General features: G+C 39.0%; 1 pseudogene; it reads left to right on the top strand.

Moving 5' to 3' along the window:
- Nucleotides 1-246: 246 nt before the first annotated feature.
- On the top strand, nucleotides 247-884 carry LOC101538545 (ras-related protein Rab-2A-like; annotated as a pseudogene).
- The last annotated feature ends 6,735 nt before the right edge of the window (nucleotides 885-7,619 follow it).

Raw genomic sequence — 7,619 nt, 5'->3', positions numbered from 1 at the left:
GTGGAGGCTCTGCGGAGGCTGTTATTGTTCGACAGAGGTCGGTCGGGCGCTCCGTCCCTGGACTACTTACTCAGCCAGAGTCAGTTTGTCCCACTTGCTCGTGGCCCTTCACTCAGTGTCAGACGACAAGCGCAGCGGCGACGGGCGGGGCCTGCCTTTTCCAGGCCGAGTGGCGCCGGGGTGAGTGGTGCAGAGGAAGAGAAGCAGTAGCGGGAGGAGGAGCCCTGTGTCCTGACACCGAGCGTCCGTGGCCATGGCGTATGCCTATCTCTTCAAGCATATCATCATCGGCGACACAGGTGTTGGTAAATCATGCTTATTGCTACAGTTTAGAGACAAGAGGTCTCAGTCAGTGCATGACCTTACTATTGGTGTGGAATTTGGTGCCCGAATGATAACTATTGATGGAAAAGAGATAAAGCTCCAAATAGGGGGTACGGCAGAACAAGAGTCTTCGTTCCATCACAAGGTCAAATTACAGAGGTGCCCAAGGGGCTTTACTAGTGTATGATATTCCAAGGAGAGATGCATTCCATCACTTGAAAACCTGGTTAGAAGATGCCCGCCAGCATTCCGATTCCAACACGGTCATTATGCTTACTGGAAGTAAAAGTGATTTCGAATCTAGAAGAGAAGTGAAACAAGAGGAAGGTGAAGCTTTTGTATGAGAGCATGGTCTTATCTTCGTGGAAACTTATGCTAAGACTGCTTCTAATGTAGAAGAGGCATTTATTAGTACAGCAAAAGAAATTTATGAAAAAATTCAAGAAGAAGTCTGTCATTAATAATGAGGCAAAAGGCATTAAAATTGGCCCTCAGCACGCTGCTGCTAATGCCACACATGTATGCAATCAGGCCAGCAGACCGGGGGAGGGTGCTGTTGAGTCCATTTTTATTGTTTTGCTACCCAAGTGGGGCCCACTCATCTATTCTTTCACCCTTTCCTCTGTTCAACTGAGACATGAAACTATTCAAAATGGCTTTATGTCACAGAAGACTTTGTCGCTGTCACTGTCACTATCATCCCATTGCTCATCGGTTTGCTCCAGCGGGCACCAGTAACATCTCCATTGTGAGACTTGTTGCTACTGTTTTGTATAGATACACCACGGGTAGCATGCCAGGCTCTGCCATGTGGGCAAGATACTCTTAGTAGCTTGCCAGGCTCTGCTGTGCAGGCGAGATACTCTCGGTAGCTTGCTGGGCTCTCCGAGAGGGGCGGAGGAATCAAACCCCGGTCGGCAGCACGCATGGCTGAATGCCCTACCCACTGCGTTATCGCTCCAGTCCTGTATATGTAGTTTAATAACCCTCTTGGATGTAATTTTCCAAGCTTCATTCTTTAATGCATTTGCATAAATTCTATACTGTTTAGAGCTTAAAAGCTACAGAAGCATTGTTAGGAAATGCTTGAACACTAAATTTTAAACTTTTTTTTTGTGCCAGAAATTGAAATTTTTAATAATTTCTTATATTCAGATGATCCTATATATTTAATTCAAGACTCATATGTGGGTATATACAAACATATCCATAAATATATGTTGTAAATTCTAACTTCTATTGCTACTTACATTTTAAAGAGACAGAGAAGCTAATTAATTTGCCCAATACCACAAGGCTGACGAGTAGCAGAGTTGAACAAAAATTCATGGTACCAATCTTTATGTGGAAACTCTCTTAATTCTCTGTGATGTACAAAAAGGTCCTTCTTCAAATGGACCTTTTTCTCATCACCTCTTCAGGCTCCCCCTGAAGTACTCCCTGAAGTTGTCTGTCACCTTGCTCTCTTGATGGTTCTTACCTATTCTTATCAAGACCTTTAGATTCTCCAGAAGCTTCTCTTGTTCTGCTGGGGACCACCCATCTCTGCGTGTTGCCTCATCTTCTCCATCTCAAAGAGCTCAGAATTTGCATCTTAAAGAGATGTGGTTCCCATGCCTTTAGGCTACTTCCAGTTGGCCAGATTCTCTTAAGTTTCATTGTTTCCCAAAAGTCATTACCAGAGTCTCCCCATCTTTCTGCAATAGTTTTGCCTTTTCTGCTGATAACTCTTTCCCTCCTACTTGACCTCCTCCATTCTTTGTTGAAAAGATGACATCTGGCACATCTCAATATTCCTCTTGCTTTCCATAGAATTCATCCACAGGAAAAATGCCTCATAAATTGCTAAGAAGTTTTCTTTATGTAACTGGAATGTCTCCTAAAATATTTGGCACAGGTATTTAATGACACAGCTCTTGGCTATTAACTATACAGAGAAACTAGCATAAATAGGGGATCAGACTCTCTAATATTTTTTCTTGCTATTTAATACCTCCCTCTTTTAGAGTCATTTATGCTGAAGCAGAGTTCTTTCACCTTTTTCACTCCTCTGGCTTGGCACCTGTCCAGTATGGCAGACCACAGACCAACAGTTATAATCAAGGTGAAAGAGCAGTGGTTTTCAACTTTCCAATACATGCAGATTGGTCCTGTTCCATGGACTGATGGTTGAAGAACACTATTCTAAATTTATCCTTTTTTATTTAGGTAACATTCATACTTTTCCTTTCATCTAAGCATTTTATTTTATTTTATTTATTTTTTTTAATTTAAATTTTATTGAATCACCATGTGGAGGGTTACAAAGTTCTCAGGATTATGTCAGTTATACAGTACTCAAACACCCTTCCCTTCACCCGTGCCCATATTCCATCACCAACCACCCCATTATACCTCCCGCCCCCTCCCGCCCCCCCAGTCCCCGCCCATGTAAGTGATAAGTTTCACTTCTTTTACGCTTTATCTTGGTTACAGTCCATGTTTCAACACATAACTCACTATTGTTGCTAGGGTTTCCCCCCAAAAAAGAGAAGACAGTCCCACTGTCAAGGAAGCATTTGATGGCTCTCCATTGCTGAGAATGTAGAGATATTAAGTCCCGCTGTTTGTTACATAACTTTTCTATTTTTTCCCCCCCTCGTCCCGCGCCACCGAGATCACGCCTGTTTAGTAATCACCACGCTGCCTGACAAAGGGAAAACAAACCAAAAGAGATGGTTATTTCTCGTCATCAGCCGGCATGGGGCTCTGGCTTAGTTGATAGTCTGGTAGAATGTCTGCAAGCAGTTTCTGGAACCAAAAGTAATACGCTGGTATCAGCCCCAGCTCAAGATTCCACCAGCGTCCCGCTGTTCCAAGTACATAATAATTTATTCCCTTGTATCCCATTCCCACGCCAACAGGTCCGTGTCAGCTTAATGGACATCATACTATGGTTAACGCCACGCCGCGTTTCTTCCCGAGAAAGAAGGATATTTCTTCTCAGCCGGCATGGGGCTGGGAGCTTCTGGCCCAGGCGCTGCCGGCAGGGTATGCTCTTTTCTCTCTCAACTCTTTCTTTTTGAACGCAGCGAGGCTATAGCCGGTTTTTAGACTCTACAGGAAGCCCGGGATAGCCGATGGGCGGGACTCCCGGATCCGCCCTGTGCCGGCCGACTTTTAAGCACAGAGCCATGTGGGGACGCTCCTTTGCGGCCCCGCGCGAGATCGACCCCGGAGGCAACTGAACCACTTTGGACACGAGCGGCGCCCCAAAATGCCTCCAAACTGTGTGCTGGGAGCTTCTGGCCCAGGTGCTGCCAGCGAGTGATGTAATTACCAAAAGAATTTTCCTTGGACTTCATATAGAAATCCAAAACCGCGCAGCTGCGATAGCAGCCGTGCGACCTAATATCTCTTGATTGTCAGCAACGTGTAAATGTTCCTTTTTGGCAGGTCTTAACGTGGGGGGAAACTCCAAACAATAGTACTAAGTTTTTTGTTGAAGGGTAAAAGACTGTAGCGATAGAATTTTAGGCAGAATTTTTCCTGGACTTTATACAGAAACCCAAAACCGCGCGGCCGCGGCAGCCTAATGTCATCTAATCATCAGCAATATGAAATGGTTCCATTGTAATGGGTTGGACTTTGGGGGGACCATAATAGGGTTAAAGTTTGTAGCGACGTGTAAGTTCTGGCTGTACTTTCCCTGGACTTTATACAGAAATTCAAAGCCGCGTGGCCGCTGCCATGGCCGCGCAACCTATTGTCATTTAATCATCACCAATATGAAATGGTTTCTTTTTAGCGGGTCGGACTTTGGTGGGAAATCCTAACAAGAATAGTAAGTCTTTTGCTGAAATATTGAAGGCCACCAAAGTGGTAGCCATCTCTATAGACTGAATTTTAAACTTTTTGACATTGTTAGCAAGCATGTTCATCTTTTCTTGTCACTAGTCCAAGAAAACTATGCTTAATGTAGATTACTAAAGGCTATATATGTATTAACCTGTTTTAATGTCAAAAGTTTGCTGTTGTCTACAATTTCTTTAAGACCTCTTTAGAAAAAGATTTGATTCTCTTAATGAATACTGTTTGGTGAAAACACGGTATAAAGAGTGGAAAGGGTGGAAGCAAGCACTCCTTCCAAACGACTCCAAGAAGAATGAATGTCCACATTTAGATGGCACATTATGAGGACTTTAATCCTTCCTTAAACAATAATGTTTATTTTTCTTTTATTCACATGATTTCTATTTTTCATGCAGGACAGTTTTTCAACTTTGATGTACAGTGACTATGTAAAATTTTTCTTTTAGTGGCAACATATAATCTTTAAAATATTGCAAGCATCTTGTCTATTTTGAAGGGAATATGACAATAAATCTGCCAGATGGAAAAATCCTGTTAAAAACTAAAATAAAATAAAATAAAAGTAGCAAGATGAATCAAGGAACTTACATACAAAGGAAAACCCATAAGATGCATAGCAGATCTATCAAACGAGATTCTAAGATCTAGAAGAATATGAAAGGATATAGTACAAAACCTCAGTAAAATGAACACCTTACCAAAGATATTCTATCCAGCTAGATTATCATTCAGATTTGAAGGAACTATATAGAGCTACATGGACACGCAATAGCTTAGGGAATTCATAGTCCTGAAACCAGTTTTTCAAGAAACACTAAAGGAGCTCCTTTAAAGGACAGGAGAAAATTCCCACCATGTGTTATTGAGTATGGCCCTCACTAATGGCACATATGTTGTCCTCTACTAGATTAAGAAAGGTTAAAAACTTATGCCACTTAATCATTAAAAATCGACTTTTATTGACTTATTTCCTGATAATTCTGTTTGCCATTCTGTTAAATTTTTTGGACCAAAAAATAGGAGATAAATTTATTTTATGCCTGTGAAGGGGGCAAAAATGAAAACTTCATATGTGACAGGGAAGATGTGATGATTACTGTAGTAAGATCCAAATGAAAAGTAAAATTTAATGCAATATATTTAGATTCTAGAGTTGGAAACTTAGTTATATAAATGAGATTAGGCAGTATACTATATAGTATTAATGATTTTAATCTCTTTATTTACATAGGTTCAAAGCATATAGCAATAATCACCCTAACTTGACTTTTTGTTGATTTATTTTCTGATAATTACATTTGCCTTTTCTGTAAGTTTTGTTGGAGCAAGCAATATGAAATGAATTTGGTATATGTCGGCTAAGGTGGAAGGCTGCGTTGCAGGAATCCTAAGGATACTGGTGGAGAGAGGGAGACAGTGGTGGTGGGATTGTTGGAACATTGTATGCCTTAAACTCTGTTATAAACAACTCTATATAAGTCACAGTGTTTTAATAAATTTAACTTTTAAAAATTACAGTTGACCTAAATTAAAAGTAGGGATACGAGACTAGCAGTAACTTTCTTAGAAAGATATACAGCTGGTTAATACATATATGAAAAAATTCTCTGTATCAATTGCCATCAGAAAAAATGTAAATTAATACAATAATGAGATATCACCTCATAACAGTGAGATTGGCACACATCAGAAAGAAAGAAAAAATACAAGTAACCAGCATCGGAGGTTATGAAGGGAGGAACTGTTGTGCACTGCCGGTGGGAATATTGACTTAGAAAACAGTAGGGACACTTAACAAAAAGCTAGGAATCAAGCTTCCATATGACCCAGAAATTCCACTTCTTGGTATCTTATCCCAATGGTCAAACATACTCCTATGTTTGTTGCAGCACTGTTTACAATAGCCAAAATCTGGAAATAACCATGATTGGATAAAGAAACAGTGATATATATATATATATATATATGTATATATATGTATATATATAGAGAGAGAGAGAGTAGAGAACTATTCAACTATAAGAAAAAGATAAATCATGCAATTTGCTGCCATGTAGACAGATCTGGAAAGTATCATATTAGAAGGAGTATCAACTTAGCTAGAAGGAGAGGAACAGATAGAATCAGTGCTCTAACATATGGGATATAAAAAGACAGTAGTAAAGAAATAACAAACGCCCAATGTCTACAGAACAGAGCTGGAAGGAGGAAGCTGAGGATATGGTATAGGAGGGAAGTAGGCACTCCCGGGGGAGGTATGGTGCTAGAATGTTTTACTCAGAAATCCCTAACTGTAACAGTATTTCACAGCTTAAAATTAAGAAAATAAAATATGAAAGTAATCTTAAACACAAATTCTGTCTGAGGATATTGTTACATAAAGAAGAGCAAATGTGAAAATATATAAATTATATGAATCCATTATAATTCAACAAAGTTTTAGTGATACAAATAATCACTTTTGAGTCCAAGGAGTGAGTATGGAAATGAAGGTGCTTATCTTGCATGCTCTAGACCTAGCACCACATGGCCTTTCAAGCACAACCAGAAGTGAGCCCTAAACACAAATCCAGGAATTAGCCCTGAACATCATCCGGTGTGGCCCAATTCCTGCCCTGAAAAATTGTGATCTTCTCCTTTCCTTAATGCATTTTACAAGTAGGTAACAAAGGAGAAATATAAAGCATCTGGAATGTGTCACGTGGATAATCCTGATCTTGAGTGTTCTTTTGAGGCATTAGTAACTTCCTTCACCTTTTCTATTTCTGGTTTGGATCTTAGTATATGGTAATTGGTACATGCTCACAAAATACCTGTCTCCAATGAATGAAAATTATGTTTTGTCAAACATTCTAACAAAAAAAGTTGTAAACTTGGTTCATGATATCCTGAAATTTACATTTCAGAATTTTTTTTTCTCTTTTGGATAAAATGGACTCAGATAAAAAATTGTGACCCTGATCTTTTGTTACATCAAACTGTGTTCCAAAGAATTCCAAATTGGACCTTAATTCCTTTAAAATGATTGACCATAGACTAATGACTTGATTTTAAAAGAGTATGTTGAAAAAAGAAGGATTTTCTGTTATTTCTTTATATTCACCCAAAAATATTAAAAATTACTATTAACTTATTTTAAGGAAGACTTTTCTCATTCTTAATGTTTAATCATTACCTATTTTGAAAATAAAACTGAATATTAGCAGTCACTTTACTCTAAACTTATAGCCTCATAAAATTTCATCTTTTCCCTATTAAAATATTTTCTATTACAGTAAAAATTCTTGCTATAAATGATAAATCAAACATATGAAGAAAAATTGCTTTATAATCTCTATCTAGGTAAAAGCTAATTACCCCCATGAGCTGTACTAGAATTTTAAGCATAAAATTTTGATATTAAATTTGGGAAGACTATTTTAATGACTATGTCTTTGAATAAT

This window comes from Sorex araneus, chromosome X (genome assembly GCF_027595985.1).
Source record: "Sorex araneus isolate mSorAra2 chromosome X, mSorAra2.pri, whole genome shotgun sequence".
NCBI lineage: Eukaryota > Metazoa > Chordata > Mammalia > Eulipotyphla > Soricidae > Sorex > Sorex araneus.
Note: the sequence above shows the minus strand (reverse complement) of the source record. Positions and strands in the feature narration are given on the sequence as shown.